This window comes from Diprion similis, chromosome 2 (assembly GCF_021155765.1).
Source record: "Diprion similis isolate iyDipSimi1 chromosome 2, iyDipSimi1.1, whole genome shotgun sequence".
Taxonomy (NCBI): domain Eukaryota; kingdom Metazoa; phylum Arthropoda; class Insecta; order Hymenoptera; family Diprionidae; genus Diprion; species Diprion similis.
In genome coordinates, this window is record NC_060106.1 from 7,044,143 (window position 1) to 7,070,097 (window position 25,955).

Here is a 25,955-nt window from a genome sequence, read left to right on the forward strand (position 1 = left end):
GTGGTAATTACCCTCGGCGTATAATTATCCTATGTTTTCGAGTCCTTGCTGCAATCATTCTGGGCGTCTCACTTGCCTCCTTTTCACCCTCAAGGAAAACAGGCTCAGATCCCCGCGTGTGTCTTGTGTGGCGAGGCATATGGTGGTTGGCCCCTGCATCCATGCAGGCGAACATCCACGGGTGCCCGAGTACCCGCCATGAAGAACCCGGTGATGATGCCAGCTTCCTCCGACCATAAGCCGGCCCCCCATGGCACCCGAGTCCTCATGAGTTTTCAATGAGATTAGCGGCCCATCTGTGCTGGGGGCGACCCGGTAGTCATCATCGACCATGGACAAAGCTAGTCAACCTGCTAGAACCTCGTGGCCTGCTCTAGTGGCACCTACACTTGTCGTGCCATGCATGCGCGGCTCATACACGAACATAGTCAGCCACGTCTGTGTGAATGGAACTCGCAGGTTTTTTACCCCTGCATCATATGGTTGCATTTAAAGTCGCCATTGACCGCACCGCTTATGCCCACGACCCGTGCCACGTTTCATATGGGCACATCGGTGTTACTTTCATTTCAGATTCATTGAGCGGTCACATCTCATATTTATGTTTATCGGGGAGGGTGAAACGTTATTGTAAGTCGAAACGACTTTTCCAAGTACAGTTTTTCTACCAAGAAACTAATAAGCAATATTTTTATTAGCATGAATGACTTTAATTTCTCGCAAAGTAAGGAGTAGCGACAAACCATTTTGCACCGAAAAATCTTTAACTATTTATACGTTCTCTTTTAGAGTAACGGCGAAGCTTTGAATCGTGATTTGGAAATTCTTAACAAGTGAGGGTTGAGGGGGAGGGATAATGAACTTAGGCTTGAGGCTGATTACGAAACGGAATCGTATCGATCCGGGCAATGCAGGGCTGAATAGCTTCGGATTTGGGTTGGCGAAAGCCCATATGGAGTCTGCCTAGCGCATATGTTGCGACAACGTCGCTAACGAGGAGTTCTGGTCTTCCGAAACGCTAAACTGTGGTCTGCTCGTTCACTGCTTCGCACCCCAAGCGAGTAAATAGTACTCCGATTGGCATCGGTAAATAACTAATGCATCTAAACTTAGGTTTTGTGGGCCGACCTGAATCGCGGTGGAGACTGGAACAATTCTTTTTTATACCTAGCTTGAAAACTAGCGCGTTTGTTTGATATTTAAGAAGTTTGTGAACCTTGAAAAAGTTTAATTACAGAATGTCGAAAATTTTCAGACCGAGAAATGCGGGGAAACAAAACTGTCGAACTTTCCGGATCGTTTAAATTGTCTCAATTTTTTTGTTCCACTTTTTTTTCTTTCTCATCTCGACGAGCTTGGAAAAAAATGGAAAATACACTTTAACAAAGCTTCCGGAGCCAGAATGAGTTACGGACGATAAATCTATCACGTTATAGATATATATGGGAAACTTTGGAAAGTTCAAAAATCTGGGGTACGAAACACGGGAAAAAAACCTTGCACAAATCTCATGCCTGATTTATAACGACCAGATGTGCCACGTAGATATAGGTAGTTCAATTTGGCTATAATTATTTTGATGAAAATTATAAATTCTTTCACGATTCAATTTCTCTTTTTCATTTGCAGTTTCGTCAACTCACCAAAGTCATCAGTGACTGGAATCAATTTTCAACTTCAATGAATCTATAATTATTACCGATCAACGATCATACGAGTATGATGATCAATCTGCCCAAAAAAAATTTGCACATAATTCGATAAAGAATTTTGAAATAGGGTGGAGATCAAAATCTCGAAAGACCAAAAAATAGATAGTCGAAAACACGAAATTTTCGAGATACGAATTTTGAAAACAACGAATGATCAGCCTAGCGAAGTTGGAATTTTCTATGAATCACCCCGTAGAATAACTGTTTTCCCGAAACTTTATTAACCAAAAGTTCTCTTATCAGAAAAAGTATTTTCAGAGCAGAAGGCATTCCGAATGATCAAAGCAAAGAATGTGGAGGTACGGAAGAAAGAAAATTCCGATATTGAAAATTCTGAGTTACTAATACTTCGAATAGCCGCAAAACCGAAAAAATTAATTTGTCGTTATTGATAAATTCGGATTCGCAGATTTTCGACAAAGACACCAGACTGACTAAAGATGTATTTTTAAAAAAATGTTAAAATCAACTTTTTGACTGTTCGATATTTTTGCAATTTGATATTTTTGCCGTTCGTAATCATGGTCAATCTCATAAAAAAAAAAAAAAACCTCATTATGAATTTATTGTTTATACATTTTTGCGTTCTCAATTTTTATTTTTATACTTTTTTAACTATCGGTAGTTTGACTTTCGGGATTTTGTCCCTTAGACCTTCTTGTCTTTCGCATTTTTGTACTCCACCCTATTTTAACTATTGAAACTTCCCAAAAACTCGATACTGTGTTGTAAAAAAAAAATTACAAATCTGTGTCACCTTGAGTAATCCTATCAAGTCGCAGCTTTTGATCTTTTTCACTACTTTGGGAAGTTGTGCTTCTATTTTTTTCGGAATAGTGTGTCTAGCGTTAAATTACCGCATTTCAAATCTGAATATATGAGGAGAATTTTTTTTTTAACGTGAATTGTTACTCATTTTCACGTTGCAGTAGAGCCTTGAGGCCTTCCATATTTGTAAGCAACAGAAAAGGGAAAAGGGAGAAAAGAAAGGGTGGAAAAAAGGCTTCAAACATTTTGGCCAACCTAACCCAGAGCAACGTTGCTGAATCGCATCCACCCTCTCGCTTCGTGGGTCGCGCGTTCTTGTCAACCTGCAGCACTAAACGAGTTACGTATTATGGCGCGTTGGAGGGGGTCAGGAGAGGGCTTCATCCCCGGAACCCCGCTTCCAAGTTGTATTTCTGGCCAGGCCATCTGCCACACTATTATACCAGTATTTTAATTTAATTAACTAACTCATCGGTCGATATTATTGGTATCTGTATCGGATCAGGATTGCATATCATTCCCGGCTCACATCGAATCTGCCATTTAATTAGAATTTCAAGCGATCATGCGAGTAACAGATTTTATGGAAATACAAACTCGCTGATTATCTTGCACGCCAGAATCCACCAGATGAATCCAGGCGGACTTGCAAACGCTGTTCAGCCCCATTCTCGATTACCCTGAATCACGAAATAGTTTACGCCTACGAGTAATGAAAGTTTTATTCGAGTTGACGAAAACTTTGCGTCACATACACACAGAGCTGGAAATCCCTTTTTCAGAAATTTAGAGCAGGATGAGCAGATCGGCAACAATTTTTTCGCGTTGGTATTATCAAATATAATCGATGGCATTCTGAAAAAATTAGAATTATCAACTTGGAAAACAGTGTATTGTGTTGAATAATTGGATCTTGTTTCTAAAGTTTTTGAGAAGTTCGTATAAGATCAATAACACTGATCAATCATACGTCAACACAAAATTGCAAATAATATGTTTTTATACTGAAAGTGATTGTCACGCTCAGCAATATGTCAATTCAATTAACAATTGAAAAATGATAGAAAGCTAGACAGAACAAATTTTTTTTCTGCTTATCAATCGCCAAATTTATCCATTGCTATAAATTTCTTACTTTTTGAATAATTTACAAATTTGTTATATCGGCAGATACTAAACGACTGTTCATATAAAATACAAATTCAGTACATACGTAACACTTGCAACAAAATGAAGATTCATTTTTTCAAATCAGGAATAAATAAAGAAACATAGGATAAATTGTCGACGATCGAATTACTCGTTATTTACCACAAGATATACGAAGTATAAAATCTACGATCATTTCTTAATTATCAAGAAACACTGCAACTTGCGTAAATACAACTACCCGGCCGAAACAAAGCTCCGGATCATTTACTTCCTCGTTATTGAGTGAAAATCGCATTTACGTCGGACATTTGCGGCAGTGCGAACACCGCGCTTTGTTACGCACCACCGGCTCCGTGGCCTCGTCGTTTCGGGGTTCAGACGTCTAGCCCCGTGTTCTGCACCCCGTAGCTATGAGAGCCAGTGCGGTATTGTGTTCCTGGGTTATTGTGAACGTCGCCCCATACGCGATACGGGGTCGCCCCGTGGACTTGCACCGACGCTGCCCCTCCTGGTGCATCTGTCCCCAATCAGCGCACTCCGAAAATGGAATATACGCTTCCATCGGCGAACAAATATTGGCCAACAAGAACTGAGAACGCATGAATGGGACTGATCATGGTCTGAACATGGCTTTCAACGATCTTTTGCGATTTGTTTTCTTGAATTTCGATCCTCTTAATGTGGAACAGATTATCGAAGCCTGCAACAACGCTTTTATAATCAAAAGCTTGCGCCAGCGGAGTGGACAAGATTTTTTCCGCCACCCTCATATTGGCGGGATAGAACAGGTCCCCCGAAGAATAGGCGCACTTAACTCGAGGTTGCTTAAACAGTTGTTTGATCGGCATTACGCATTAGCATGTGGCGGGTGCCACCGCCTATTAGAACTACACAGAGACGTACGAAGCGGGTGAACGTGGGGTCTTCATCGTGTAAAAGTAACCAAAGGACCCCTGCAAGACTTATAAGGGTTGGACGAAAAGAGAACCGATGTAGTGCCAGCGGGAAAATTTATTTGCCAGGATTTAGGCCAGCAGTCCTGCGTTACCCGATGCAACCGGGGTACAAAGAGGATTTTCATCGAGTGATCTTGACTCGCGGAGATTTTCCCAAGTGCGGATCAGACCTGAGTGCATTCGTGAGTCATTCGACCACTACTCCGAGGAATTAATCATTACTCGTTGCATTGCATAGAACAGTTGTTGAAGCGATGATTTTTACATTGGACTGAGACATTCAGTGTCATTGCAAAAAACTTATGACGGAATGAATACATTTTGAAATAAAAGACAGCCGTTTTTTTTAACTTTGTACATTCTGATATACTCGCCATCATTTTCAACCTCGATTCAAAGCGAGGTTATCAGGCTCTGGATTCGTTTGACATGTTACTATTGATTAAAAAAAAAAAGATTGTTCTTCTTTACCAGAGTTTATAAATATAATGAAGTCAATGATATTACACCAAAAAATTGTACATAGGATCTTGAGTTTCAATGAAGTTGAACTCGAAAGTGCTTGTCTTAGAGAAATGGGATTTAAACTTACGTAGGTATCAGGCGAGTGAATACTTTTGCGAAAATTCTTCAGCACTGTTTTATGTCGAGGCGCGTATATCTCTTTCCATAAGGGCAGATACAAGGAAGCTAGAACGAATACCTCGAGCAGTATGAGATCTAGTATACATTATCCCGGATATTAAATCGGTTTTAAATCGGCTTACCGTTAACTAGTGGCACTTTAAGCTGCCCCGTGAAATGATTATCACAGTTTCCCACTCCGACAACTCGACGGTGGCGTTGGCAGCGGAGGGGCGAGTTATCGCTCGTTGATTAATTGTTATGCAATATGACGTCACGATGCCCGGATTAGAATACGGTGGCCCGTGGTACGTTGCGTCAAGCGCGAAGTTTCGCGTTAATCCTCCGAATTTGAGCCAGCCGAACATAGGAGCTTGATGAATATGGATACTCCTTCTCACTCGCTCCCGCCCGTTCTCTAACCCTTTCTCGCTATCGCCTCGCGTAGGATTTATCTGTGAGAAGTACAAGGTGCCAAGTCGCGGCTCGCCGCCTGTTTCATCCTCCCTTATAATATATCTATCCGCATCCACATGTCTCCATACCCACGTTCCAACAACTCCGTGAGGAAGCGAGAGTGCAGATTTCGCTTATTCTGGACGGTTTTATGCAATATTCTTTTTGTTTTAACCATTAGTTTCTAAGAAGGATAAGACTTTTGGCTTGACACTAAGAGGCGCCTCACAGCACGTGATTGCTTTCCATTCAAATAATTGGTCACGAAAAATAGACTGACTACAGTTTTTTTGACTTGTATGGATAATAGTTTTATATGCTGAAAAATACTACGATAAGTGAAGTTAAGAGATAATGTCATTTCGTTATAAATGACTGTGTTTTTTCACATGCTATTTGTTCGAAGAAGAGTCACTTGGGATGAAGCACCTCTTAGACTCGTTATCATGAAAAAACGTGAGACTTGAATCTTCGCGTTTGGAAAAAAAAGTTGAACAAAGTACTGTCCAAATCTAAAATATTCTTGAGAGAAGAAAAGCGCAAGTTAAGAAATAAGAAATTCAAGGAAAGCCAGAGGCACGTGTTGTGAGACTCAAGATCGAAGGAGTTGCTCTCTGGACCATTACCTATAATAAAAGAAATCATAAATCCTTTGAGTACATTGTGCGGTACAACGCCGAGTTACGGGATCCCTCGCTTAATTCTCTCATTTTGTAAAGACCGACGTACCCTTCTTTAGCAACCATTATGTGTTTAAGATACGAAGGCCCCTTTTATCTTAAGAGGCTCGCCACCCGCAAGAATAATGCTCAGAAATCAAGGGTTAATTCCACCCTGCTATAAAGTATTTTATATCTATGGTAGGCGAACCAAGGAAAATACTAAATATGGTAATAACTCTTCAACGAAAGTTATCAGTTGACACCGGGCGTCATTGTCTTGAAAATGATTCATTGTTATAATTGTACCGATTGTACAGACGCAGGGCGCAAGGATTATATTTCAAGTCTTAAACTTAGATTTTTTTTGGATCTTGACATTTTCATCATTTCATGGTTTGTGGTCAAGGAGTTAAAAATCTTGTCAACGGATGAAAAAAAGAAAAATTTTCAGTATGAAATAAACTCCTGAGTTCTCTGATGATCCTTGTATGCTTGAGTTACCGTCAGCATGACGCGACAAACGGTGCCTGGACAGATTTAAATTCGATTCGTTTTTTGCAATTACATATCGCCGAATATTCCGCGTCACGGAATATCGGTCGAAAAGTATAATATATGTATATGCGCCACCTATATACAAGTAATTCGAGGAATCGGTCCCCTGGTGAGAATGGTCACTTGCAGGAAAGATGATAAATGCGGACAACACCTGATCCTCGTAGTAAAGATGCTATCTTGAAAATTGGATTTGGCCAGGGTGACCACTGGAACGTATAAGCAGCTCATAAAATATTTTTTTCCCGTACCGTACTTTTTTCATCCTCTTCTTCTCGCTCTCTTTTTTAGCTTTGGAAGGCTCTGATAGGATTAGTTTTATGGACGGATAAAGATCTCGATCTATAAGGGGTCCGTTGTTGAAATCAATTCTGTAATAATTGCGGACGTGTCAAAACATCGAGCCGTGTGCAACGCGCGCGGATTATCAACGGCTTAAATTCTATAATTTCTCACTCTCCAAACGCACAGCCATCGCGTAAAAATGACGATTTAAGTCGCCCGGAAAGCCAATGACAAAAGTGTAAAGTTCCGGACGAGTTCAAGGAGCGTTTTGAACGGAATTTATGGACGACAGAACTGGAAGTTACGAGATTGATGGAACTTCGGTAGAGCAGGCTACGGAAATATCCTTCTTTAAAAGCTATTCTTTCGAAGCAATAGGTCAATTTGGGTCAGTGAATTGCCTTATTGACTTGGCGGGAGTGGGAAGGCGAGAGATTTCCACTATCTCAGATGGAGCCTGGAATCGAGTTACGGGGACTCCATCATCCCGGCAATAAGCGACAAAGAGACGATCCCGCAGGAGCCGAGCTGACCGGGAGATTCGAAAGCGGTTCCCAATTGACGACGCCTCCTGCAGGGTCGCTGGGCAGTCTGCGCAGCAAAGTAGTCAATATGAAAAAAGTGAAGAAAGTTCTCTGCGACCCGACGGTGGCGAGAGGCGTCTGCTCTTGAATCTTCTTATACGATTTAAGCAGCTATAGTGACGCTGACGTTTTATTTCAACATTCGCATCATCTTTTCGATCTCGACTATTGCATTCAGACTAGTATTTCCGCATGTATTTCAATTTGAAAAAGTATCTCAATGGATTACCAGCACAGTTTTTGCTGATTCGAATCACCTGTAACACCGATGAGTCAGTCATGGTGAACAATTTAGTGTACTGCGTTTCAACAGAGATAAAATCATGGCATGATCGATATTGCAGAAGAGTTAACGGAAGATTGCAGTAAACGGAATGAAGATGTGAAATAGGGGCGGAATTGGTCGTCGGGGTGAAACCTACAGGCTTGGGATGAGCACCCGAGGGAGTATGTTAACAGATAATACTGCTGAGACATTTGACGCGGTTCGGCGACGTAAAAAGTGCCCTGGGGAATCCTTGGAAGGGGAAGAGGGCGAAGAGACCGTCATGCGGTGCGACAGGGAGTCGCCTCGACTGACTGACCCAACCCTCGACTGCGATCGCCAAGTCTGCGAAGCAAGGATCCTCGAAGGAAATAAGAAAGAGGGAAAGATCGCGGGTCTGTTTTACCGTAGGAGAATCATTAAGTACTGAGACTGTTCGTGGAAATTTCATTTCATTCGGTTTCCGGTTATCGGTAATCGTGTTAACTGTGTTTCGTATCAAGGGGTTGATCATTTGGGATAATTATGTACACTGGGTTTGGAAGTTTTACAAGATTTTTTACGATGCTTCACGGACGTTTGGGAAATTTCAAAATGTTTGAAAATATTTCTGCTGCATTTTTTATTGGAGTTTGAGGTAGCTTGTATAGGTTTCAAAGGACTTGACGTGGAATTTTACCGATTTCATTCAATTTTTAATCGGTTTCTATAAGCTTTGTTACAAGATTTTATGAATATCTTGAAATATGTTAAGTTGAATTTCATAACAGTTTGAACAATCTTGTCAAGGCATTACAATACCTCATGGAATTTCACGAGAAGACTGAGACATTTTGTTCAACTACAAAGAATCCATATTTCACTGGGCTTGATAACCTGATCTTATTGTATTTTACAATACCTATTTCATCGACCGTAACGAAAAATAAGAATTCATCAGGTTGATTGAACGAAATTTGGACGAAATACAAGAATTTTAAATGATTATTTGAATTTCGATCCCCACAATGGTACATTTTTCTGTCCACTAGGGATGTGCAACTAATTTATTTTTATCTATGGTCTGGATTATCGGTTTTTTTCGATAAATCGATTAATCGATTAAATGATGGTTTCGGTAAAAAACGATTGTTCGATTAGTTGGGGAAACGATTCATCGAACTCTAGCCTACTACTCTCTACTTTCCACTATCAAACTTACGGCTCTTTCTGTTTATTTTTCATTCAGTGGCCGACGATATTAAAATGTTATTTCCATCTTGTGTTTGAGGAATATTGAACCAGACTTAAAACGACGGCCTAAAAATGATTCACGAAGCGCCATAGAGTTCGATGCATACAGATTCGATAGATGATAGCCGGGTATTATTTACGGCGTGAGTGTGATTCTACGAGGCGATATATTCGCTGATGCCTCATATTGCGGTTTTTTACTTACATCTCTCGCGGAGGGTGATATAATCTGTTTCATCAGATTAAAATACGCCATGGTTATAGGTTTATAGCTCTTGCTGGCGAGGCAATCGCGAACTTCGAGCCTGGACGAAAGCGGTCGAAAGCGAACGAAAGCGGCTCAAGTGCAACGTGCCGGAAAATAACGCTGTCCCAACGTTCTCGGTGCCTATTTATTTTAAAACAAAACCAACGAGGCACTCTGAGTACTTTGCCGACAACAATGGCGGCTGCTACTGTGCAGCGGAACAATATCGAACAAAAAAAAGTAGAACAAGGATGAGTAAAAGACGACAATGTGAAAAAATTTCATTGGATTATTTACTCGAGTAAATTGAAATTTTAGATGAAGGCTTCTCTACCAGCAGCTTACGCTCAAAACTTTTCAATTCTGCGCGGCTGAGAAAGAACTTTGCTAAGTTTAATTACTCGGTAAGTTACACAGCAAAATAGAACTCCGTTGAGTATCGGGCAAAAATCTGATACTAGATTTTTTCATTGAAAAAATCTGCAATTTATGTAAATTCAATATTCTGTAGTAATAAAAATATTTCTTGTGGCCCAATTTTTCAACATCATGAAATTGTTAACATACGCTTTCATTCGCGTTGTAGAATTTTTTCTTGAATCAAAGAAATTCGTTAATATAATTTTGAAAATTCAGCAGAATTTTATTCGTCTTCTGGAATTTCATTTTGTAGAATGCATGAAAAAAATTCTCTTGAAAGTTAAAGTAATAGTTTGCTGCTTGATGAAAACGATGAGGGATTTCATTGTGTCAAAGAATTAGAGTCTTAGAAAAATATATTCCTCTCTGTCTTTTTACTTTCTTAAACTTGATATTACACCGAGAGCAGAAAATTCCTCGCGACGAAATATACTCACGATTATTTAGATAAGAAGCCGGGTGACTAAGGCCGGTGATTTGTATGAGAAATCTGGCAGGACCCACTCGCCTATATATATACATGTATATAAAATATATATATCCTGTTACTTTAATAACAAAAGACGGTAAATAATTATCTTATCAATCATGCCTTATTCGCGGGTGACTTTTGCTCAAGAATATTCGAGGAGGCTTATTTGAAAAGATTTCGCCAGCGTTTATCTCGATCAAAGATGGGGATGAAAACGGGCGCTAAAATCCAGACGCGCTTGCCATACGAAATGGAAGTCCAAGTCACAGTAATATCCTCATCTCAAAATAATTCACCTGCAATTTTTTCAGAGAGGAGAGATTCGAAGAGATGCAGAGAGTGGGCAACCAGGCGACGCGTGTTTGCCTCACGGCAGTTAGTTAAAAAATACACGCACTTGGTCGCAATTTGTATCTCTTCGTTTCACAGTCGCCTCACGTCCCCGTTTTTATCTGAATATTGCCAGTGGGAGATGTGGGAGAAGTGAAAACACGGGGAATTGGAAGAGGACGAAGTGAAAGGGGTGGGAAACAGGACGATAAAAGGAACAAAAACGGATGGAAAAAAGGTAAGCATTACACAGAAAACTGGCCGAAGGGATGTATCGGTCGCGTGGGAAACATTACTCGAAAACGCAGGAGCGAGATCCTGCAGGGCTTTCGTGTCATCTCGCGAGCTCCACCGGCTAAGCTGATTCCACCTCGTCGGCGTCTCGTTTTTCTGCTCCGTAACTCGTGACAACGGATTTGCGGTGGTCGGAAAATTAGTTTTCTCCTTTTCATTGTATATGTATATATATATATATATATATATATATATATATATGACGGGGAAAAAATCGCGCCAGAGGTCGATGGCGAACGAAATTCAGCGTCACAGCTGATGCAGATTAGCCATGATCTTCACTGGAGAACAAAGAGTAAAAGAAGAAGATATTGTCCGCGGAATTCGAAGCAGCATAATCCCACTTTCCATCGCTCGGAATGTAATTCTTATTTTGATGAAGAGACTCGTATATTTTCGCGTGCGAACGAGCAGCTCGAAAATATTGTAATTTGCATCGAATGCGGGGATAAGGGTGGAAAGGCGTTGGTACATCGGCATGGACTATGCAAAGCAGTCTCGCACCCGCGATCAGAACGTACCTTACAATAACTCGATGACTGGCTAGATGGTCAAAGAAATGGAGAAATGCCGCGAAGAAGAATGCTGGACATCGTTAGGAGCCGTCGAAAACTCGATCGAATAAATTTTGAATCATGATATCGCGAAATTCCCTCTCACCGGTTGTCCGAAAGCTATGAATGACTGAACAGACGGCTCAAACCGCGAGATATTTTTATGTCTTCGTTTGATTTTTGGAGTGGGATAAATCGCGCGGTGGCTGAGAAGTATCTAGGCGTGAGGTGAGATGAAAGGATATTTACAGTCGCTACTAGCCGACGGGGTCACTCTCGATCTTGGGCGTCAGCCGCCCGGCGAATAAATCGGCAAATCGAATAAAGTGAGTGACTAATGTACGTCGGGGTTCCACGCTTGAAGTGGGAATCCCGGGTTAACGTGAGCCAGCTACAGGGACCGCCGATAAAGGAGATGGAAAACGCGAAATTTGTAATCGAGAGAAACACCGAATGCCCATGAATATATGGCCGCCTTCCGGAGCGTCGACGGGTTTTACTAATAACCGATACCCGAAGCCAACCGTGGAATATTATAATTGATTTATTACTCCGATATCAGGTTCGCACATTTTGCAAACGCCACCGTGCCAAATAATGCCGCCTGAATATTGCGCGTCCGTCCTCCCGTCCGGATGCCGGGAACCAGAATCCCCGCCTCGCGTGTCACTTTCGACCTTTGTGTTCAACCATGTTCGATTTTACAACGTGGTCGTTTGGCTAACGCTCCCGACATCAACACCTTCTTGCTAACGCTCTCGCGATAATCGTTCGACGACTGGATCATAAAACTATACTGTGTATATCGATCCGATTCAAATTTCCCGCGGTGGGTTTACGTACACAGACTTGATGTTTATGCCTATTTTTCTTGCCTCTGACTATCCGGCGGTGAGCGTCTTCGCTGGCTGGAGATTCTCCGGTTCTGGTCGGTGACTGTGAATTCATTCCTCAACCTTTTGCTGGTAGGTATAAATATTGTGATCATCCGAGCAGAATTACGATCCTTAAGTGCTATAGCATCCACTGCAGGGAAAGGGTTGATAATGAATTCAAATTTAGGGGCCTTCGCAATCTGTGATTCAGCACCATTAACCACGGACTCCTAGATCCACTCGTCAGGCTCTTTTAGGACCGGGTAAATATCAGCGGATCAGATGCAGCTGCTTATCAATGTATTGTGATCAACTTGAAGATCATTCAAGGAAATCAACAAGAAATTTTTGGATTTGTAAGGTGACAAGTAAAAAGTCAGGAAAAGATCTGCGGCGTTTAAAAATTAACGACTTAATTTTTTCAGTACTTGCAACAATAACCTTGATCTATTTCAAAGCAAACGATCAATAAGAAGCGAAAAAATTTATGTTGCTCATGTGTAAAAAATCTGTGAGCTTTTCTGTGAAAACGTTCATAAATATTTGCAAAAAATAATTGGAATCTATACTTACAATGTTTATTCTTATATAAATATTCACACATCGATTGTCCTCGTGAAAAGATTTATTTTATTCGAGCTTTTTTTCTCGAAAAAGATTAGAAATTTTTGTGTAACATTTAACACGGATTCCTTTAATTAGTGCTTTATTCTGGATGAACTATTTTGAAGTAGATACGTCAAGAATTGAGGTTTTGCTTATTGAGACCCCTCTCAACCAACGTAAATTCATGTTTTTATGCGATCAGCGATCTTCGATACTCACATGTGGCTGTATCATATATGTTGTACCCAGCGAACGTACGTGAATTTTAATACGCAATACGGTTCCATAACAAAGTTGTCAAAATGTAAAGCTTGCGGTATAAGCATTCGGGATGACGGAATGCTGATCGAGTATAATACGTAAATTTATGGCCACTGAAGGGAAGTTTTTAACTGTCTAGATATTCCATATTTTCCAGACGTCATAGCCCTCGTAATGATCCATATTTATTTTTTATTGACTTATTGTTAGCAGCGTGGCTCCCTTCTCGATTCTGCAAATCTTTCTTAATAATACTGCAGTGGTATATGTATATATCGGTGTGTTAAATATCGAAAATGCCAGGCACTGCGATCAACCTAATCACTTCCACCCCCCGCAGCCCTTTTATTTAATTGCACGTATATCTTTTCTTTCCTTCGTTTTCCTCATGCGCCCTCCGGATTTTGTCGCCGCAGACACGTACACACAGTTGGAATATTGATTTACACTGTACCGAATGAAGAATAGTTTTGTGTTAAAAAAAAAAGTTTCCACAATCTCTGATTTATACATCGGCGATATTTCCCGCAAATCTCAGTGTTTCTTAATTCGGTATACCTCGCCTGCACTCGCCGCAGGGGTAATTCAATTCCCTACCGAATCGGTTGGAAGTAAATCAGAGCAGGTACACTCCGCGTAGAAATTATCTCAGCACCCCCTAACGAGAGTGAGCCACGAAATCAATGATTAAATAATATGCCAAAACCGTATCGTTTCCGAAGTGGTACAATACAGCCCTAAATTGAAGAGAAAAAAGGGCGGTAGATTTCACTCTGTCGCTTACCTCCTCGCCCTTTTCCAGAAAAGAAAAAAAAAAAAAAAACTTCCCCTTCCAGTGAGAAAAATTTTCACGATACGTAGGTACACGGCATAGATCGGAAAAAAGTAGAAAGAATAAAAAAAAATCTGCAAAGCCGCGGATGAAGAAAGCGGAGAGCTGCGTTACACCGCGGACTACCGCAGAAAGTCGGTGAAGCGATCTTGAGCGGCTTCGGTATCGCCAAGCGGGAAAGACTTTCGCGACAACTCGGAGCACAGCTCGTAAGTTTTTATGCCGGTTCGAGTCCCTCAGATCGTACGAATCCCAAGAATACGTATTGAATAAGATATCGACAGGCACCCGGGTGTCATTGGTATAAAACTCGCGCGCTGTGTCGAGCTGATAACAAAAAGGTGGTACCACTTCTCCACCACCATTCTTATACCTACTTTTCGCACACCGCTGAACGAGCGACTCGCGCCTCTGGTGTGTCGGGAATTTATATCGGAGATCTTGCGATTTTTTCTCCTTCGATAAAGTCGTTATTATAACTGTCATGCAGGCATATTCGTTCCTAGATGTGTTCAAGTTTCGCATTTTCAGAGGGAAAAGTAAGACCACTAAATTCTTGCTGCATACTATTTCCCAAAAAAACGTCGAAGCATGTGTTCGTCGGTATATACGGATCGTCATCTACAGGGCAGATCTTCGCCGTATATAGTTTTAGTATTCTACGCGATGAGAATCGTCCGAAAGCGATTTGACCAACTTTACCATACAGAGACAGTCGCAGTCGCAGCCGCAGTCGGTCCTCCGCAAATCCGTCTGCCGTCGGCGGAAAGGCGTTCGGAATACCAAGTTCCACTTTGTCAGGCAGGCATATCGACTGGACACTCGAGGGCGTGACACAAATGCCAGATGCAATCAGCGGAAGTATAAAAGGGCGTTAAGTGCGATCTGACTTAGGCAGAGTCGTGTCCACCCCAAGTTTATGCCAAGGCCTAGACGGTCAACTCATCCCTTCCCTAATTCGGGTGGCTGGAAAATTTGGAGATGTGTCAAACAGCGCAGCTGCATCTAATTCGCGGATGAAATCGATGACAACGAAATCGACGAGGCGAAAATTGTCAAAGTTCCGACAGTATTTTCCGCCGCGAATTTTCCCGAGGCTAATAAAAGCGCATTAACATTGCGGATAGGTGGAAACGTGCCGGTCTCGATGTCCGCCGTACGATAGAAGCAAGACGCTCGCTCTCTCTCAAGTTTTCTTTGCCAGGCGCTTCAATATTGTCGCTATCTCTTGTATACACTTGCCGCCATATTCCCCTCGCAGCCGCCATATTACCACAAACTCCCCGACCTCTTCAACCCCCTTTCCGACCCCCTCTTTATGTGGCTGTGGGCCATCTCCAAGAAAACTACCCCCATAAAAGTTGACGACTTAAATCGCGGGGCGTATGCCTCGATTGCTTTCCTTCGCCTACGCGCTTTACTCGCGCCTATGTACACACTATACTTAGGTACTATTATTCGTTCGCTTTGGTAGGTAAATATGTGAATGAATATTTCTTAAGAATGAAAAAACTTCGCAAATTCTGTTCAGAGGCGAGACTGGGAAGATTTGGTCAATCGAAAACGAAGTCTAAAAACGATCCCTGAGTTCGCAATGCATAATTCGTGAGGGACTCGGGTTCTTATGTCAGATTTTTACAAATAAATCATGTACAAAGTGAATTTATTGTTTCGAATATCGATTGATTTTCAAAACTGTTATTCCTGGTAGCATTTCTCACCGCATTCTCTGAAGGACGTAGATTGTAAGGATAGAGCCTGATCATTGGGTTTGGATCCTCAAATTTTTCGATTCTGTTTTTCAAAACAGGGCACGACGAAAACAAAAAACGATATGGCAGGGTTTGCGCATATGCGGAATAGAGCTTAAGCAGAAAGATTCGTAAGTAGTCTATGAAAAATAAGTTGCAAAAATGTCAGCTTGATGGTCAATGAGATGTTGGGACACCTTCGACTGGGTACGAATATAGGCTTTGCGAATAATAAGAGCGCGTTCAATAAGCCCGAACCATTACCGTCATCCATAAATTTGGCTCCACGCGGAGGCAATCTGCACTCTGATCCTAATAACCGAACCCATCAGGGTGGTCGGCGTAAGAAGACGTCGTAATCTTAACTGGAAAAACTCAAGTGGCTATAATGAAGGAGTGTGCTTTGGTTTGGTGACGATAAAGATGGGGCCACGGATGGAGGGGGCAAAAATTGAGGGAAAGGCGGACTTAAGTAAATGAAAGTACCACCCAATATGCTTGAAAGTGTCTGGCTGACGTGGCATTTCGAAATTGAATGTCCCGGATTAGTCTAATGCCCTTTTTAACGACAGCGTTGCGCCAAGACCGGGAGAAAACCAGAAGATCCCGAGTTCAAGAAGGTAGCGAAAGTGTAGGATATTCACCTGGTATACCTAAAAAGCCAGTGCATGACGGTAGGCGACGATGGTAAGAAGGGGCAAACTGTGCTTAACTTTCGCGGTTCCCCTATTAGTATAGCTGTGGTTAATACAACCGATATATGTATGAGGCAAGGTTTTCACCGCGTGTTTATGCCGCCGGGGTGCATAAATATCTCCGCATGCGTCACCGCGCATGTCACTGTGTACGTATAAGACACCGGCATGCGGATTTATAACCTAAGACCCTCATATCGCTCACCAATCACTTATGGCATGCGCTGAGTCCAATTTTAATTCAGAATATTTTTATAGTCTACTTTTGATTGAGATGAAGAACTGCGGAATAAGATCCTCATCAGCGATCTGCTCATCGGAAGTTCGAGAAACATCAGGCGCTTTTCGCGTTGATCTGTCATATTTTGAAAATCGCGAAAAAACAGATGATTAATAATAAAGTTCAGGGGAACAAGTCGTACTTGATTTGAAAATCCAATTGAGTAGAAACATCCAACGGAAGAGTGAGTTGGTGCAGAGTAAGTTTTATCAATTCACGTTGCCGGCTGGATGAGCCCCCTGCCATCGCGTGCTGCCATTGATTTTTTCATTTTCAACTGACGATCCGGAAGGCTAATGCAATAATAAATTCAGCCTATAAAGCATATCAAGCTCGGAGCGGTCGTAAGTATAAAAGTCTCTCTAAGACGGAAGCGGCACAAAAAGAATTTTTCAGAACTTCTCTAAGAAGGGAAAAATTACGTCAAAAGTCCCGAGAATTTATCGGCACACTTTTTAAACTCTACCACTCTGGATTAGCATATTATTTCAATAGAGTCTGAGCTGGCTTTGCCGTTTCTTGGCATAACGCAGGAGCATATCAAATATGTTGATAAATGGTTCCTTTGAATGGCTAACGCTGAATGAATAGGCGGCTGCAAGGGTGGCTGGGAGTCTCGGGTTTCGTCGGAAAAAGGTGGCAAAGAAATTGCAGGGAGAATGAAGAGGCCGACACCTTTCATGTGTGAGTCCTATTTGAATGTCAGAAGAAACCCCAAGCCAATCAGCCCGTTTGCTCGGGATCTCGAGTTACTTATATGCGCCTTATACTTCTCTTTGAATCCTTTCGAATTTGAAGACTATGCTATATCCTATGACCTGAAGGCGGAAGTGTACGATGTCGATCGATGAAGAGGAAGCCCACATTCTTGAGTTCGTGATACCGTTGAAATGGTATTCCGGGGGTCGCGAATCGGCATAACTGGAGAGCCTCCCACTCGCTTTGAATTCTGAATATTCGATAACACGTAGGTACACTCTCCGGACCTGAAATAGAGAATACGCCAGTTGTTGGGCAATGGCTACTCTAAAAAAGGGGCGGGGAAAATGTATCGGATGTGTAGTCTGATCTTTGATGTTTTCCCTTGTTCGTTACGTATGCGTTTGTAAGAAAACCAAAGTCACGGTTCCGGAAGCACAATCACGTCGGACCATGCTTTGAATATCTCCCTTCGACACGGTGAGAAAAACATCGTTCTTAAGTTGTTTGCCATTGTTATTTGGCCAGCAGTTTGTAAGTCGGTTGGCAAAAGTTTTATTCAGTAATCAAGGTTTTTCATTCGATTTGGTATCGATTATCAAGTATCAGAAATGATTACTTATAATATCCATACAGTAATTGTTCTTCTTAATATTACATTGTGAAACATGACTATGAATTGAACGATAGTACGATGAACACTTATTTCCATCTACATATTTTATAATCCTAATATCCATTTTAAAGTAACATGTAACTTTGTACATTGTCTACTATTTTTTGAGCTTCACTCAGGTCCGGTAGTTTCCATATCACCTAGTTTATCTACAACCGCGAAAAATTCACAATGAAGAATGATTACCGATAGATTCCCTGAACTTGAACGACATCAGATAAGTCTGACGTACGGCTGGCAATCATTTACATTTTGAGCACCGTCGCTGGCCTGCTAAAGAATCAACCTTATCGTTGGAAGCTCCTAAAAGTTACCTTCATCCACGTGGTATACAGGACGTCATTTTGACGTCAAGTTCAATGTCGATCATCAATGAAACAGAATTCTGTTGTATCTACCGTTACCAATGACGCGTTCCGTTGGTATCGCATCGATTGCCGTGCAAGCTCCCTGCACCGTGATGTGTGGCCTTGGTAACCCAAGTCCGATGTTGCACTGCACGACCGACCGATGCCACGTCATCTTAAATGTAGAGATTCAACTTGCCAGTGATATGTAATGTGCTCGGTAGCTTTAGAAAATCAGAATTGTCGAGAAAGTGCTCTGTTATCAAGAAAGGTATCTCTGGTATCAAATGTTATGTGGGTAGCAAACTCTTTTTCACAGTATTCGTCATTCTATCATTATTTTGTATTGAAGTTTCGGATTGACAGTTAATTCGAAAAGCAGAGTGCCTCGCTTGAACACTGAATCAGTTTGCTTCAAGAATATTGGTTGCAAGATTATCCTTGGCTGAGATTAACGGTCACGTCGTTCGTAATGCTCGATTACAAAAATACAGCTGAACATACTTTACTCGCGATGCTATTGAGTTTAGGACCAAGATAAGTCAAATGGTGAAAAGAAAATCGAATTAAACGTAGCTGAAAGGTAACGGCGAGTAGAAGTAACGAGACAAGAGATGCAGAACCGAGGGTTCAGTAATTCGATGAACATATTTTCCCGTGAAATTAGATCTCAACATTTATTTGCCACACCTCTGCCTAAATGGATAAATGGCTAATAAACGCAGGGACCAATCGCCAAGGGAATGAACCTTCTGGTAAATTACTTTTGTACCTGCATATCTGTAGTGTTCCTAAAAATTTTAATGAAAACAAATGGGTAAGTTGAATTTGACTTAGCTCATCAAGAGTGAACTTTACCCTTCCTGAATACTTTTATAGTATCTGCTAGAAAACATAGAGATACTTAGAATCCTGATGATCAAGAGAAACTGTCAAAATGAGCTGTCCTTTCTTTTAATACTTTAAAGAGCGTTCCTATAATACAACTACTTTCGAATATACTAAAGCAACAATTTGTTTTGTTCTCATAGTACTAATTGGCTTCATCATCTACCCGTCGTGTGCTTAAAACTGTTGGATTTGAATGGGTGTCACAAGATAAGAAATAGTTTGAAAGTGAGTCGAGAGAAGGCCATTTATTCTGAGAAGTGTGCACTACCTACCCTAAGGGACTAAAAATTGGGGTGACAAAGCGAAAGATTTGCGTGTCCGTTTCATCTGGAGCAATTTATAGATATCCGTCGTCGGCAAGACTCCCGACGTCTATTGCCTCTCCGGAGGTCCATGCCCGACGAAAACCAGAGCCTGATGCTCGACTCTGCGTTGTACCTCGGTCCTACTTCAATAGGTCGTCAGTAAACTCCGGTCTCTGTTGTGTACACTGCACATGTGTACACAGTGTGTATATTTATACGTGTACTGTATGAGTGACCTGTATGTATGGGATGCGGCGTAACGAACCACCGACTACACTGTAAAATGTGGCCAATATTGCATCGTCAGTTCTACTGCTCATTCGGGGTACTTGGGCTGCAGACAGAAGCGACGAGAATATGAGCAGAGTGGAGGAGGCGAAGCCAAGTCCTCCGCCACACGCCAAGCGAATCAATCACGTCGCACGCAGTCGGCACACATGCCGCTAATGTGCGTGCCTGTAGGGGCGGCGGCGGGTTTTCTCTAAGGGGTCGGGGACGGGAGGGTAAGGATTAGGGTACGCTTCCGTTTTAGAGGTAATTACTCCGGAGGTTCTGGATTTCCGTTCCTTTGCTTTGCGCCAATTCCATCGTAGTCAACTTGGCAGGGTCGGGACGCCGCGGTCTGACATGCGAGAATCAGGAGGTATATTTACTTGCTGATGCATTGTATCAAGTCGATTTAATGACGCCAAACCCACCGTATGAGGGCCGGAACATTATTCGTCCTCACTCTTCTCCTGTAATTGTGTAGGCGAGAGTGACGGGGACGCAGTAACACTCGGAACAAATGACTGACAGGAATATATTCTACTTCGAAAAGGATTGGCAAAAATAAAAATTGGTAACAGTGATGCATAGCAGCTGGCTTTGACTTAGTAATATAATCATTTTGAGGTAAAAACTCGCTGCTGAGGAACCGATTAGTTAGCCTATAGTGTTTCACCTTTTCAGATGGAGCTACATGTGTGATCAAATGTTGCTAATCATTGATCAAAATCTGAGGGGCGTTTCACTCAACTATTTTAATCAAATACGGGTAACGGTTAGGATTCAGTACTGAACATCATTTTAGAGAGTGGAGACACAAAAGTTAAGAAGCGTGCAATGAACCGTTTGATAGGAAATGACGAGTCACGGCTTCAGCACGCTACGTCAAGTCAGCCAAACTTCATTTCTGTATGAGGTTCTCAATGAATCGATTCCTGATACAAGAAATCCGACCAAAGTTCAAAGCAAAAGCAAAGAATTATAAAACCAGACAAAGTTTCTTCATATTGAATCTCCGCAGTTTAAATACCGTACTTGAATTGAGCTGGCACCATGTGGCAGCATCTCCCCTCCGTGACGTGAAGGATTCAGAGGCATCAGTCTCTGCCGTATCGCTTGAAAGACTTTTGCATGGTAAGCAACGGATGCAGAAGATCAGCGAAATTATACAAGGAGGCTAATTGGGATGAGCGAAAGGTACCAAGTGGCTAGAAAAGGAGATAGTTGACTCTGCGTAAACGCAAGTATGCAAGGCTTGTGTGGTTCCACAAGGACCCTGAAGGTACACCAACATGCTTCGGAGAAGCTGGTCATTATGCCTTAGCGTTCCAGAATTCACGATGATGTAGATTGTGCTGTCTCTCTTTGGTAATGCAGTCACTTTCTTCAAGTCCAGACGGCACTGTAAAAAAAGGCTCGTACAAGTGCGGACAATGGAATAAATATGGTAATAAAGGAATGAGATTCATGATCATGGTAACAACATTAATCGTCAAAGATGTTCCGCACCTAGCGACCTGCTGCAAGTGTTCTCTCAAGGCGATGGTGCCTCAGCTATATCTCCTGCTATGTATCACCTTTATCGTAATTTGATCTCGATGAACCAATTAAAACTATGATTCACTCTGAAGATCGTTAAAATCAGTGTATCGATAACGTGTGTAACGGTATAACCTATGCGGTATGTGCTCTCAGATACATCGCAGCCTCGTTTCTAAGAATTTCTTAGACCCTAAGTAAACGAACGATACAGGCGCTTGAACGCCCGTCATAAACACTCCCAGACACCTCGCGTTAAGCCTAGGGCGCTGTGAACTGATCTAACACTTCTGCATAGCCAGTTGAAATAATAAAACTTGAACATTCCTCGTTAAACTTCTACAATATGTGTATTTATGCACGGCATACCTATTGCGACGGCTACCTACATCCAGACACAGATCAACGTTCGTAATTTGGCGGGTTATTATAGGCAATTACCGTGGCGTTTATGTCGTACTAGCTCTGAAGAGTCTGGTATGCGTGAACCTTGACACATGGGCAGAATACATGATTCATTCACGCTAAAATGATATTACAATTTGTTGTACCAACAAAAATCGTCAGTGACTTGAGCGTCACATTACCAAAATCGTTTCAACTTATTCATCTATAGCTTGTCGTTTGGCCACTGTATTCTAAGAGCTTAATAGTCATATAGTTTCAAGTTGTTTGTTGACCTGATCTCAAGTTCCGAAGTCTCTAAACTTTCTGCGTTCTACGGACATAGGAAAATTTGAAAATCGACGAAACATCAGCGTCTTTTCAAAGCCAATTCCGGTACCACAGATTCGAACTCAGATCAAGGATCTGCTTAGAATCTTCTGCTCGAAAAGTGAGGTATGTTGTACCGAACAAACAGTTATTGCCTTATTTCTGCGAAGCTCTTATCGGTTGAAAAAATGCATCTCTTCACGAATATTTTTATAGCTTCCTTGAAAGTCATGAGAATTATCTTACCCCAAAATGTAGATATACCGATATACCTGCGTGCACTGTGAATAATTTATAGCTTCGAATCCATCCAGTAGTTTCGAAATTGAGGGGTTTACTACATATATCCGTGAGTAAATCGATTTCACTTGGCAGACATGTAGGAGGAATAATAGATGCGGTTCGGCGTGTCGAATTTGTACAGCACCATACTGATATTGAAGAGTGGTGCCACCCTACGGGCAGATCATTCGACTGCATTCTACGGACCATCTAATTTCTCCGGAAACGCCAGGCCACCAGCGTGGCGTAGCATTTGTTATGCGATTAAAACGTGTATTTAATTGCGGTGGTTTGAATGTGTTTGCGGATAACTAGTTGTAGCCGCTTGTACGTAGACCAGGCGTGGGTGCCGCAAATATCGCGGGACGCGTGCGCAGTCCCGTATAATCACCTTCTGCCATACGTGTCTAGTCTCCAGAGGATTAATTAACTTGTACAGACCCCTGGTCACCGGCTCATTACGGGCTTCAATATCACGCCCGTGTAATACTCGCATAAGCGATCGTATATTCTCGCAACAGAGCTGTAATGTGAGTGTGTTTCGCAGGTAAAACTATCGACGCTAGCATCGATTGGCAGGAGCTAGACGTCGTTCAGGTTGAGTTAGACCGCGCTGTAAATTGCTTTATAGTTTGTTAAACTTTTCATTTTCGTTCTCTTGGTGCACAATGTTGTTAGGTACAGATAATATTAGAAGAAGAAAACGTAATAGGCGCGAATATCGGACTAATATCTACGTCTTTTTTTTTTTGTTATTTTTCATTTTCTCTCTGGCAATGGAAAGCTGAAAATTTACCAAGCAACGAGGTCCGGAGGCCGGGAGTTTAAATTGTGGAACACCGGCCGAAGTGGGCGGAATGCATAATTTCGAGGGCTGCAATTGGCGCTGAATACTTTTACAATGCAAATTATGGAAATCCCATGGGGGTAGAGTGCGCTAGGATACGTCTGAATTCATTTTAGCCACGGGCCGGGATCACGTGATACGTGTGCAGGAGAAATCAAGCTCATAATCTAAAAACCGTTGAAAAAATCCACTCTGCGTTACGCCGATAACGTGAAATGCGTATACGCCATTCTAATTCCATAATTCCTAGATCTCTTAAATCCGTCCGTTGCGCCGGGGATTTTATCTCCATCTGCGTAGTTCAGTGCAGCAAACCCTTGCAGCTCACGTTCCACGCCGCCCTGACTTGCCCCTTTGTCCCGGACATGAATCCGTCCCCTTTAAAGCTTGCATCGAGCTTCGGCTTCCCTCTACGAGGCGGCAAAAACTTTCGACGTTGAAAAATGCAAGTTGGTTTAGAGTTGGTTTCTCTTCCGTTCGGTTTTCCGCTGCGTTATACTTCTTTTTCAAAACATTTATCATACGGAGTGACATAGCCTCGGGAATAACATTACGGACACTGCTCTTTGGTGATCCGATAGATACATGCGTTTTGAGGAATTAGAGTTTGATGTTAGAACCAAAGAATTATTGTCGCCTCATTTTCATTTTTTTTTCTTTCCTCTTTCTCGACATTTTTTCTCTGTATGGCTGACCTTTGACACGGGAAGTAGCTTCCTAGTTTTTTGTTCCTACCTTCAATTATAATCCAAGGGCAACGAGATGACTAGCGCTGGCAGGACGTGCGTTCGAGTGACTTCGTCGCGAAGCAGTCAGGTCGGGTTGCGCGTACCTCAATCAAGGGAGAAGTGAAGTGAAGTGAAGTGAAGTGAAGTGTTGTGTAGTCTAGTGTAGTAGGGTGAAGTGGCCGGGGCGACAATTCCTCCAACGCTATGCTAAACGGAGTCACGTTCCGCGCCGAGCCAAACTCTTGTTCGTTTAGAATAAAATTGACTTCGCTTAGCATAGTGCATCGTAATCCAACGTCTGTATGGTAAGGCTTGTTTTCCATTTAAACATCACCCCACATTGGCACCGCCCTTAAAAAATCTATCAAGATATGCAAAATTAAATTTACAGTAACTAATTATCGCTGTCGAAAAACATTGAACTGACATTTCGAATTTAATTTCTGTAGCGGTTCATAATGTGAAAACAATGTATCCTCGCGCAATCATCTATATTTCTCAAAATCAAACATGAATAAACTGTAAAAAGGGTTAATTTTGGATTATTGAAGAACAATACTGTCTACTGTCTCTTTAAATCCAAACTCTTGATCAACAGAATCCTTCTGCTTGCGAATAAATCATTGCCGAAGTTCGAGCTCAACAATTAGTAAAAAACTCGATTTTCGAGGTAAAAATGATGCTTAGAATATCCCGTACTGATAATAGTCTGAAACGCGAACTTGATGGCAAACGACGAAACGAGACCAAATAGAAGACGAGCCAGACGCTTAAAAAACGTGGAAAAAATGTCGAGGATAAAAAAGCCACTATCCGAAATAAATCCTCAAAGTCTCTCTTCCTTAGGATTATGATCTGAAAGTTGGTTTGCAGCATCCCTCATCCTATTTCCAGCAGACAATACATCCCCTGCACTAGTTGTCTGCCACCCCGGACAGGCTGAGTGACAGACAGGGTGGACCTTCACGGATGACGTTCTGCGGGGGGAGGACGTTGTTGCCGGGTGAAGGAGGCTGGGACAGAGACGGCGGTGGATGGCAGGGTAGAAATCTCACCCCAATCTCACGGTTTTGAGACCCCTGGGCAAGGGACCTCGCGCTGTGACAATTTGGGGTGACTATACTATACCGACTGCGGTGGTAAGGAGACAACGTGATGGCTGACACCTCGGTCAAGTGTCACGCCGCAGAGATATGTGCGATGGTAGAACGAAAAGTATGCGCGTGTTGCACAACTGCAGGTGAGATGGACTCGCGTGTTCCACTTCGCGTCTTAATTAATCATTCGTCTTTGTGGTAACGCGGTGATGATTACGAAACTGGATCGTTTTGGTCCTCGGAAGCTAGTCGAGCGAATCGAATAATCATACCGTGAATCTAGTTAACCTAATTTCTGGTTCTAGGTCTCTGACGTTACAGCAGATTGGAATTTCATTTGGATTAATCCGCTTGATATGTATAATCATTCTTAGTCGATCCAATGCCCGTATCATTAACACCTTAACCTTGATAGCGATGGGAGTTTAATCTATGAGCATAAAACTTTTACTCCAACAATTCACAGTATGCAATCCAGAATGAAATTTTCTTAAAGCGAACGAGCATTGAAAATTACTTGCATTCACGATCTTGAAGTTAGAGTTTTTCCATCTCATAATACAGGATGTAAAATTAAGTTCGTTCTGTCGAGTAGTTTGAACAAAGAAATTGAAATTGGTGAAAATTCTATTTCCGGACAGAAGATGAATCTCAAGAATATTGAAACCATATTATGAAAGATATGGATAAATTT